A 12,892-nucleotide genomic window follows, 5' to 3' on the forward strand; every position below is an offset into this window, starting at 1 on the left:
TTTCCGCGACGCTTAGGGTTTGAGCTAGCGAAATCTCTGAGTTAGCATGAAAATTACGTTGGTGCATTTCCTTAAGCGAAATGGCAAACCTCATCAGGTCATTCTTTAAGTTAAGGACGTCATCTTCAGGCAAAAATATGGCCTGCATATCCACTTCTATGACTATATTACTTGACACTATAAAAATGTCGTCTGTTCTCTCGATAATCGAGCCATGATTTAAATTCTATTTCTTTCGTCTTAGCGCTCTTTCCATACAACAAAGATGTCTGAACACACAATATCACTCCTAACAATAACAGATTCATTTTTGAAAACCTGCAATGAGTAAAATATATGTATAACTCGTGTAAAAGAATAGGTTTACATACAAATATGATTAATATATATATATATATATATATATATATATATATATTATTATATACAAGTTTCATAAATTACAACCATTTTTTCCCTCACTCCATCTACCTTTCTTTAGATTCTGATATGTGCCAATGGAACTATTCTCACATCAGTGGGTTTGGATACATTTTGAACCCTAAATCTATTGCCGTTAATATTTCTAAAATGTTAAACGGGCCTTCAAACTTAGGTGTCAGTTTATAATTAAAAACCAAATTTACTACGTATACTTGTATGTATACTGATCGCCCACGCATATGTTCTAGTTGGCTTAGCTATTTTATCATGATTTCTTTTCATTATTATTTGTGCTTCTTCTAGGTTCTTACGAAGTATATTATATCGACTTATGCTTGCATCCATAACATCCTTTAGAGGATTTGATAAATTAGTTGTAGGCGTTAGTACATGGAAAGGTGTTCTAGCTGGGATACCGTACAGTGCCTCGTGCGGTGTCATTTTAATAGACACATGATACGAGTGATTAAGTGTGCTTAGTACCGCAGGTATGGCAATGTCTCAGTTGGGGTCTGCCAACCCCTAAGGGAACCCTTAAATTGTTTAAAACCTTACGATTTGCCCTTTCCACTAGCCCATTAGACTCTGGGTGATAGATCATGGTATGATTTTCTTTATGCAAAGGAATTCGCACAAGGAGTTAAGGAAATGATTATTGAACTCCCCGCCCGAGTCTGATATAATGGTGTGTGGAATTCCATGTTTACAAATGTAGCACTCGTAAAACTTTCTAGCGCACTCGACTGCGGTTTTTGTTTTAGCGCTATCAGTTCTGCATATCGAGTCAAAGCATCTATGATTACTAGGAGGGTGGCTTATTTCCTCTGTCTGACTCGTAAAATCCTTTAATAAATCTAAGTGGGTACTCTTTCAAAGGGTTGATTTGGCACGGGGTAAGCCCTAGGCTGACAGGTCTCTTCGTGTGCCCTTTGTATTCTTGACAAGTGCGACAATTTGCTATGTGCTTTTTTATATCTGTAAGCATCGTATGCCAATAAAATAAGGATTTGGCTTTCTGTGCATTAGGGAATAACCCGGTGTCCATGCAGTGGATTTCATGCAACCATTTTAAGACAGTGGTATGAGTGAGATAGGTACCACCACCTGGTTGTTATTCAACTGTGGTGTGTTGCGAGTTTTCCTCGTCACGGATCTACACAGGATATTATCTTGGATGATATAATTCTGCTGCTTATACTTTATATATTCCTTTTCCTTCGGTATTTCCGTTTAACGCAATGATGATTTTTTCTATTTGCGGATCTTTTCTTTGTTCCGTCTGTAATAGTTCAGCACTCCAGCCCAGATCTTCCTGTTCAGATATAGTTTTATTTTTAACAATGGGCGTGGAGGTTGAGATATCTATTAATTCAGCTAATGGCTCGGTACAAGATGAAGAGGGGTTGCGTGATAATGCGTCAGCAATGATAATTGCTTTCCCAGGTAAATACCCGATCCCTCGCGCCAAAGTCCTGGATGATCATGTGCCACCGAGTTCGCTTAGGGCTGTGACTAAAGCCTTTAAAGAAGTCGGTTAGGGGCTTATGATCAGTGAGAACCTTGACGGGATAACCGTATATTATAAATTTAAAATGCACGAGTGAATTAACATAGCGAGCCCTTCCTTGTCTATTACTGCATATTTACTTTCGGAAGGTCTCAGTTTACGTGAATAAAAAGCTATAGGGAAAAACTGTTTATCATATTGTTGAAGCAATACCCCACCTACTCCTAGGTCTGAGGCGTCTGTTGCTATGAAGAATTCATTACCGAAGTCAGGAAATTTCAAGATAGGAGAACTACACAGTTCATCTTTCAATTTATCGAACGCCTGTTGATGAATTTCAGACCATATGAAATCTAACGCCCTTTTTTATAAGATCGGTTTAGGGGAGCGGCTATGATGGAGTAGTTCCTAATGAACCTCCTATAATATCCGCTACACCCTAAAAATTGCTGTATTCCCTTGACGTTAGTAGGTATCCCCCCCCCCCGGAAAGTTACGGATAGCCGATACCTTATCATGGACTACTTTAAGACCTTCACTAGTAAACCGTGAAACCTAAATAGACTAGTTCTGTTTTAAAAAATTCACACTTACTTATCTTTACCCTTAAATTATGCTGCCTTAGTCTTTGTAGCACTAACTCTAATTTACGTAGATGTTCTTCTAATGTATTGGAAAAGATTACTAGGTAGTCCATGTAGGCATGTAGGATATCTCCTAACAAGTCTCCAAACACAATGTTTATCATTCTAGTAAAAGTTATGGGAGCACAACGTAAACCAAAGGCATACGCAAAAAAATTTCATAATGTCCCCTGGCTGTGCTGAAAGGCAGTGTATGGGATACTCTCTTGTTCCAACGGAATCTGATGAAATCCTTTTAGTAGGTCCAAGCTGGTGAAATATTTGTTCTGACCTAGTAGAGATAGGATATCATCAGTACATGGTACTGGGAATCGGTCAGGATTGTTTCTTCATTTAAACGACGAAAATCGACGCATATCCGCCAAGTTCGATCTTTTTTCGGTAACTACTATTCGGAAAATTATAAGGGCTGTTTGATTTCCTAATGACTCCTTCTTTTTAGCATTTTACCTACTTCCTCTGTTTCTCATTCTGAAATTTCATAGGAAGTCGGTACGAAGGTACATAGATTACTTTCTGTTTGTCCTTGAGCCTTATTTGATGCTCGATGACATCCGTTTTTCCTAAGGTTCCATCCGTAGTGGAAAAAACATCATGATATTCAGTTAAAAGATTCAAAAATTTCTGCTGAATTTCTTCTTCTTGAATGTCCTTATTGATTTTGTTCTTTATAGATTGCAAAAGGGATTCATCCGCAACTGATTTGAGCGTGATTTATCTCAGCTACGGTAAGAATGCGATGTTTATAAACTTCCGCATCCAAGATATGTTGATTTTTTGTGGATACTAAAGTGGTATTCAAATGATTACAGACTTCGATGTGACATTGTTGTTGTGAGCCGACTGTATAAATGGCTTGTGTGACGGATAATCCGTGTGTTTTCAGAGTTTCGGAAAGGATTAACGTTTCAGATCCTGGCAAGGTTTTCTTTACACGCACTAATATGTTCGAAGTTACGTTTCGGCTCGAGAGTTTGCGTGCAAGCTGATATTACGGGCGAGCGAGAGTTCTGTTGGGTTGCATGTATTATTTCTTGGTTCATGAGACAGGTGATTGGTTCTTCATATAAGTGACTACTCTGTCTGTCTCTTTATTATCTAAAACTGATTTTCGGGTATTAGAAGGACTTATAGAATTTTCCTTTGATATCACGCCGTGTTTTGCAGGTGCTAAGGTAATATTTTGAGTGCCCATAGACGGGTATCCGATAATTACTGCGGGATACATATTAATGTTTTGTACAACGATAAAGGTATCGGAAAACGTGCGCTTACCGACCTTGTACTGAACATGAGTTACTCCTACCACATTTAATTCATTATTTCCTATGCCTGCGAGTCTTGTTCCGGACTTCTCGATAGGGAAGTTTGAAAAGAGTAAATGATGAGTCCTTAAATCCAATGATATTACGTGGACTACCAGAATCAAAGAACAAAGTGAATGACTTATGGTCCAAATTTACTGCATGTAACTCGTCTTGACTAATAATTGCATGAATTTGTTGCAAATCTATGGGAACCTGCACAGATTTTTTGGATTCGGCCGTGTGTTTCATAGGAAAATCAATTGCCTCACAATGATCTGATAAATGATTAAACTGATTATTTGATACAAAAGATGTTGATATTGATGACCCAACATCGCCCTCTCCCCCCCTTGGAGCGAACTACGTGGTATTTGCTTGTTTAGCACCTTGAAAATTCGCTTGACCTTGCAAGTTCTGGCTAGATGGCCCAGGAACAGAGGTACCTGAAGCACAATTTGTTGTTTCTGCTGTTTGAGCAGCATTGCCGTTTGCTTGTTTCTTTTTATAGTACTGAGGACCCTTCTTTTTATTTGCACTGGCAACTGGTTGCATGTTTGTAGGATTCTGCTGTTGATTCCTCGAGTAGCAACGATATATTGAATGAGTGGAACTATTATGTATTGAACAAAAAACGCGTCCGACAGTCTGAAATCATGTGACCTGGTGTTCGTTTTACAGTTATAACAAACCATCCCTGCAACTTGATTATTATTATGTACCACCGTGTTTACTTGTTGTGGCTTATTTCTCATTTTTTGTTTGCAAAAACTTGAATGAGCGAAGGATCTAGGTCGGTACATTTTAGACATGTGCTTTTTTATTTGTTTATACACATCTAATCCGTACTGCTGGGCTGCAATTTTTTGTCAAAAACACCCCCCCCGCACTAAAGCTTCAGGCAACATTGCGGTAATGCTCGTAAGATAAATTAGACGGATAAAATCTTTCACGGCGATTCTGGCACTCGTAACCACCCGGAGTTACTTAAACTAACTTGATATTCATTTAGCCGGTCGGCAATTAGCGCCGCCCGCTCGACAACACATTAAGCTGAGTCATGGAGGCTTGGTTAAGGATATTTCTCAATGCCATACTACATCTAAAGCCTCTTCACCCCCATACACGGCACGTAATCTGATTTTGAACTCGTCCATGTAGTCGCCTCTTGGAAAGAAACACCCTTAGATATGCACTTGCGTCTCCTTTAGCAAAGTCTATGAAGCTTTTGGCCTCCTGTAATTGTACTGCTGGGTCTGTGATGCTTTTTGGCATTTAAATGAGCGTCTACAGATGAGATCCATGCCTCAACATTTGAGGCAGGAACCCATTGACCCGACCTTGAAAAGGGACAATTGCTGACTCTCTGCTCACGAGAGTCCCACCACATTGGGGTTGCCAGCCGGAGTAGTTGCCATGTTCACTTTTACTTTTTTTCTTATCACTTCTATTCTTGCGGTCCTATCAAAATATCTATAAGAGTACACTCGACCACTACGTAAATGCATATGCAATATACTGTATAATGTGTTATAGTAATAGGAAAATCCCCCAAAAAAAAGATACAAAAATACAGATAATTTGATAAAAAAATTATTATACGGAGAATTCCTGCAAGAAACGATTAGCAACAACGAGAAGAAAAAATAATAATCTGCGGGCGAGAACTCGTAGTTGAAGATTGATTCTGTAATGAAGGAAGATTAAGATGGCGAACAACTCACCCCCAAGAATACTGGACGATCAACTCCTGATGAACAACACTTCACTGAGGAAAAAACCTGAATAGATAAAATGGTACTTAGCTCAGGATTTATATGCTGAAGGATTGTTGACATGGGATGACGTCACAGTTCCTGTCGTCTTCGCGTCGGAAGTCGTGATGACGGTCACGGTCTCCTCTCTGGCTCACGTTGCATGAAGAAGTCCAAGATTGATGACGTCACAGCCTCCTTCCTCGCATTGCTTCCTCTTGCCCTACTCTTTGCGTGCCTTGCTAGTGATCACGCGTTGTTTCCTTTGTGTTTCCTTTATGTGTTTTTCTTCTTTCTGTTGATGTTCGATGCTGCTCTCGTCCGGTGTTGATTCTCGGAGATAAGTGACAACAGTCACTCAAACGTCGATGTTGATGCTTGTATTCTTCTCGATGAAGGACATATCTTCGTCTTCATAAAAATGTTGCGTTGATTGAAGATCCCGTTTCCTCTGTTTAGTATTGATTTTGTAGGTGGAAGTTGGTTATTGTAGTTCTTCGGTCGGCTGATATGTGTCTTGTTAATCTTATTCTTCGTCTAAAGCTGCCACCAATATTAGTCCTCTTCGCTTTTGCGAAAGACTGTTTGTTACTCCTTACAACTGTCATTCGTAAGTATTTCTGGTTCCTTCCGTCTCCTATGTGATATCTTAGTAGAGTGGTTCTTCTTAAACTAAAGGAGATGATTCAAACAGATAAGTTGAAAAACAAAGGTATAACAACTTTACTTCTGTAACTCCATAATAAGAGAGACAGTTCGGTCGGGAGACCGATATGTTTGATCGCTGGTAAAGAACTGAACTTTTAGAGCATCACGTCGATAGCGAAACATTAGCTATCTCTGCGATTCATATAAAAACATACGTAGTCCGCCGGCTCGGAAGTTACAAGTTTCCGGCGTAGGTTAACAGGTCAACCGCTTCCCATGGAAGTTTTGTTGTGCAAAGTATTCAGTAATGCAAAACGATGACATATCTAAACAGATTTAAACCAGGCTACTGCAGACAGCGCATAGCGTAATCTAGATCTGCATTGGTCACGTAGGACCCTCCTAATGCATGACCTCAGGTCATTGGGTTTTTTTATTTACAGACATGTAATTCTAAAAATGTATTTATTACATATATATATATATATATATATATATATATATATATATATATATATATATATGAGCTAAAAAGGAAAAATGTCCCTTTAATATCTGATTCACTCTACCTCGGAATTAATATATTTTCATATATGCTTAACTGAAGGGGAATTTTATCAGGCGATAATAGAATTGTCGGCGCCCAGGCGCGAACCCAGGGCACCATACAAATCCAGGAACAACAGTGAAGCTTTTACCCACTCCACCACCGCAAGAGGCTATAAATTAATGCCATCTCTCACCTTCAAATACCTTTCGCGCTCAGGTATTCGCTGATTTGGAGCCAGCATTAACCCACCTCGACATCAGTAGTGTTGTGGTGCTCATGACAGCACGTAGCCATTAATATAAGTCATACCACATTACCGTGATTTATATACATACATCGAGCTACAAATGTATGTATATAAATCACAGTGGTAATTTATAGCCTCTTGCGGTGGTGGAGTGTATAAAAGCTTCACTGACGTTCCTGGATTTGCATGGTGTCCTGGGTTCGCGCCTGGGCGCCGACAATTCTATTATCGCCTAATAAAATTCCCCTTTGGTTGAGCATATATGCAAATATATAAATTCCGAGGTAGAGTAAATTAGATATTAAAGGACCTTTGTAGCTCGATGTATGTATATAAATCACGGTAATGTGATATGACTGATATTAATGGCTACGTGCTGTCATGAGCACTACAACACTACCGAGGTCGAGGTGGGTTAATGCTGGCTCCAAATCAGCGAATACCTGAGCGCGAAAGGTATTTGAGGGTGAGAGACAGCATTGATTTATAGCCTCTTGCGGTGGTGGAGTGGGTAAAAGCTCCACTGACGTTCCTGGATTTGTATGGTGTCCTGGGTGTTCTCGCCTGGCCGCCGACAATTCTATTGTCGCCTAATAAAAATTCCCCTTCAGTTAAGCATATATGAAAATATATTAATTCTGAGGTAGAGTAAATTAGATATTAAGGACATTTGTAGCTCGATGTATGTATATCATCGGTAATGTGATTTGACTTATACATATAGATATAGTTATATATATACATATATATATATATATATATATATATATATATATATATATAGTCTCAGTATTGGGCGGCTACTTAGAAATCTTAGCTTGGTGATGAATAATAGTGCCAAGACTGGGAAGAACATTCTTAATATCACGAGCTTTCGAGGTTTAAAACCTCATCTTCAGGGTGAAAAAAAACAAATGACAAAGGATGAGAAATCACTAAAAATTACATTAAAATGAATTGTCTGATTAAAAACTTCAGTAAAAACATAAATAAAACGAACATCACATACAAACAAATATTAGTTTTGTTTCGTAATTTTTAATTTTTAGTTTGTATGTGATGTTCTTTTATTTTATGTTTTTACTGAAGCTTTTAATCAGACAATTAATTTTAATGTAATTTTTAGTGATTTCTCATCCTTGTCATTTTTTCACTCCTGAAGATGAGGTTTTAAACCTCGAAAGCTCGTGATATTAAAGAATGTTCTTCCTAGTCTTGCCACTATTATTCATCATCAAGCTATATATATATATATAATATATATATATATATATATATATATATATATATATATATATATATATATATATCGAGCTACAATGTCCTTTAATATCTAATTCGCTCTACCTCAGAATTAATATATTTTCATATATGCTTAACCGAAGGGGAATTTTTTCTCGATAATAGATTTGCCTGGACCAGGGCGCGAACCTATGGATCCTTTCAAACCCAGGAACGTCAGTGAAGCTTTACCTACTACACCACCGCGAGAGGCTAAAAGTTCATGTCGCCTCTCACCCTCATATACCTTTCGCGCGCAGGTAATTAGTTGGTTTGGAGACAACATCAACCCACCTCGACTCCGGTAGTGTTTGTAGTGCTTTTGACAGCACGTAGCCATCTATAAGTCTATCACATTTCCGTGATTCATATACATATATCGAGCTACAATGTCCTTTATATCTAATTCGCTCTACCATCAGAATTAATATATTTTCATATATGCTTAAACCGAAGGGAATTTTTTCTCGATAATAGATTTGCCTGGACCAGGGTGCGAACCTATGGATCCTTTCAAACCCAGGAACGTCAGTGAAGCTTTACCTACTACACCACCGCGAGAGGCTAAAAGTTCATGTCGCCTCTCACCCTCATATACCTTTCGCGCGCAGGTAATTAGTTGGTTTGGAGACAACATCAAACCCACTCGACTCCGGTAGTGTTTGTAGTGCTTTTGACAGCACGTAGCCAATCTATAAGTCATATCACATTTCCGTGATTCATATACATATATCGAGCTACAATGTCCTTTAATATCTAATTCGCTCTACCTCAGAATTAATATATTTTCATATATGCTTAACCGAAGGGGAAATTTTCTCGATAATAGATTTGCCTGGATCATGGGTGCGAACCTATGGATCCTTTCAAACCCAGGAACGTCAGTGAAGCTTTACCTACTACACCACCGTGAGAGGCTAAAAGTTCATGTCGCCTCCCACCCTCATATACCTTTCGCGCGCAGGTAATTAGTTGGTTTGGAGACAACATCAACCCACCTCGACTCCGGTCGTGTTTTTGTAGTGCTTTTGACAGCACGTAGCCAATCTATAAGTCATATCACATTTCCGTGATTCATATACATATATCGAGCTACAATGTCCTTTAATATCTAATTCGCTCTACCTCAGAATTAATATATTTTCATATATGCTTAACCGAAGGGGAATTTTTTCTCGATAATAGATTTGCCTGGACCAGGGCGCGAACCTATGGATCCTTTCAAACCCAGGAACGTCAGTGAAGCTTTACCTGCTACACACCCGCGAGCGGCTAAAGTTCATGTCGCCTCTATTATCGAGAAAAATTCCCCTTCCTTCCCGGTTTAAGCATATATGAAAATATATTAATTCTGAGGTAGAGCGAATTAGATATTAAAGGACATTGTAGCTCGATATATGTATGAATCACGGAAAATGTGATATGACTTATAGATTGGCTACGTGCTGTCAAAAGCACTACAACACTACTGGAGTCAAGGTGGGTTGATGTTGTCTCCAAACCAACTAATTACCAGCGCGCGAAAGGTATATGAGGGTGAGAGGCGACATGAACTTTTAGCCTCGCGGTGGGTGGTGTAGTAGGTAAAGCTTCACTGACGTTCCTGGGTTTGAAAGGATCCATAGGTTCGCGCCCTGGTCCAGGCAAATCTATTATCGAGAAAAATTCCCCTTCGGTTAAGCATATATGAAAATATATTAATTTCTGAGTAGAGCGAATTAGATATTAAAGGACATTGTAGCTCGATATATGTATATGAATCACGGAAATGTGATATGACTTATAGATTGGCTACGTGCTGTCAAAAGCACTACAAAACACTACCGGAGTCGAGGTGGGTTGATGTTGTCTCCAAACCAACTAATTACCTGCGCGCGAAAGGTATATGAGGGAGGCGACATGGGACTTTTAAGGCTCCTAGCGGTGGTGTAGTTATGGGTAAAGAATTCACTGATTTTTAGCCTCTCGCGGTGGTCGTGTAGTAGTTAATCCTTCACTGACTCCACTTGACGTTCCTGGGTTTGAAAGGTATCCAGGTTCGCACCCTGGTCCAGGCAAATCTATTATCGAGAAAAAATTCCCTTTCGGTTAAGCATATATGAAAAATATATTAATTCTGAGGTAGAGCGAATTAGATATTAAAGGACATTGTAGCTCGATATATGTATATGAATCACGAAATGTGATATGACTTATAGATTGGCTACGTGCTGTCAAAAGCACTACAAACACTACCGGAGTCCGAGGTGGGTTGATGTTGTCTCCAAACCAACTAATTACCTGCGCGCGAAAGGTATATGAGGGTGAGAGGCGACATGAACTTTTAGCCTCTCGCGGTGGTGTAGTAGGTAAAGCTTCACTGACGTTCCTGGGTTTGAAAGGATCCATAGGTTCGCACCCTGGTCCAGGCAAATCTATTATCGAGAAAAAATTCCCCTTCGGTTAAGCATATGATATATATTCTGAGGTAGAGCGAATTAGATATTAAAGGACATTGTAGCTCGATATATGTCTATGAATCATCACGGAAATGTGATATGACTTATAGATTGGCTACGTGCTGTCAAAAGCACTACAAACCACTACCGGAGTTGAGGTGGGTGATGTTGTTCTCCAAACCAACTAATGACCTGCGCGCGAAAGGTATATGAGGGTGAGAGGCGACATGAACTTTTAGCCTCTCGCGGTGGTGTAGTAGGTAAAGCTTCACTGACGTTCCTGGGTTTGAAAGGATCCATAGGTTCGCGCCCTGGTCCATGGCAAATCTATTATCGATAAAAAATTTAAAATTCCCCTTCGGTTAAGCGATATATGAAAATATTTAATTAGTTCTGAGGTAGAGCGAATTAGATATTAAAGGACATTGTAGCTCGATATATGTATTGAATCACGGAAATGTGATATGACTTATAGATTGGCTACGTGCTGTCAAAAGCACTACAAACACTACCGGAGTCGAGGTGGGTTGATGTTGTCTCCAACCACTAATTACCTGCGCACGAAAGGTATATGAGGGTGAGAGGCGACATGAACTTTTAGCCTCTCGCGGTGGTGTAGTAGGTAAAGCTTCACTGACGTTCCTGGGTTGAAAGGATCCATAGGTTCGCACCCTGGTCCAGGCAAATCTATTATCGATAAAATATATAACTTTCTGAGGTAGAGCGAATTAGATATAAAGGACAATTGTAGCCTCGATATATGTATATGAATCACGGAAATGTGATATGACTTATAGATTGGCTACGTGCTGTCAAAAGCACTACAAAACACTACCGGAGTCGAGTGGGTTGATGTTGTCCCCTCCAAACCAACTAATTACCTGCGCGCGAAAGGTATATAGGGTGAGAGGCGACATGAACTTTTTAGCCTCTCGCGGTGGTGTAGTAGGTAAAGCTTCACTGACGTTCCTGGTTTGAAAGGATCCATAGGTTCGGCGCCCTGGTCCAGGCAAATCTATTCTCGAGAAAAATTCCCTTCGGTTAAGCATATATGAAAAATATATTCAATGAGGTAGAGCGAATTAGATATTAAAAGGACATTGTAGCTCGATATATGTATATGAAATCACGGAAATGTGATATGACTTATAGATTGGCTACGTGCTGTCAAAAGCACTACAAAAATAACTACCGGAGTCAAGGTGGGTTGATGTTGTCTCCAAACCAACTTAATTACCTGCGCGCGAAAGGTATATGAGGTGTGGAGAGGCGACATGAACTTTTAGCCTCTCGCGGTGGTGTAGTAGGTAAAGCTTCACTGACGTTCCTGGGTTTGAAAGGATCCATAGGTTCGCGCCCTGGTCCAGGCAAATCTATTATCGAGAAAAATTCCCCTTCGGTTAAGCATATATGAAAAATATATTAATTCTGAGGTAGAGCGAATTAGATATTAAAGGACATTGTAGCTCGATATATGTATATGAATCACGGAAATGTGATATGACTTATAGATTGGCTACATGCTGTCAAAAGCACTACAAACACTACCGGAGTCGGGGAGGTGGGTTGTTATGTTGTCTCCAAACCAACTAATTAACCTGCGAGAGAGAGAGAGAGAGAGAGAGAGAGAGAGAGAGAGAGAGAGAGAGGTGAGGCTTTTGGCATCACGGCTTGTATAGGGTGGGGTGGTGGGGGAAGAGAGATGATAAACCACACTAGAAACGAAGTAGAATAGACCTACTTATATTTTTGCGTTTATTTCGTTTTATTAAACTCGCCGCGCTTTTGCACGGGCTCTTGAAAAGGGAGGGGGGTTGGGGAAGGGGTTTGCGTGCTTTTGCACGGGCTCTTGAAAAAAGGGGGGGGGGGGAGGATGGGTTTGTGTGTCAGTTAATGTGCTTGATTATATTCGAGGATATCGTTCGAGTAAATTTTTGAGGGTGTTGTTATTATTATTATTATTATTATTATTATATTATTATTATTATTATTATTATTAATTATTAATGTACTTAGGAAGCAGACCCTCTCTCAAGCATACTTTATTAAAAGTAATGGCTACTTCAGCAGTGTTACACTTGTAGAGATTCATCTCT

The sequence above is a fragment of the Macrobrachium nipponense genome, chromosome 4 (genome assembly GCF_015104395.2).
Source record: "Macrobrachium nipponense isolate FS-2020 chromosome 4, ASM1510439v2, whole genome shotgun sequence".
Taxonomy (NCBI): Eukaryota; Metazoa; Arthropoda; class Malacostraca; order Decapoda; family Palaemonidae; genus Macrobrachium; species Macrobrachium nipponense.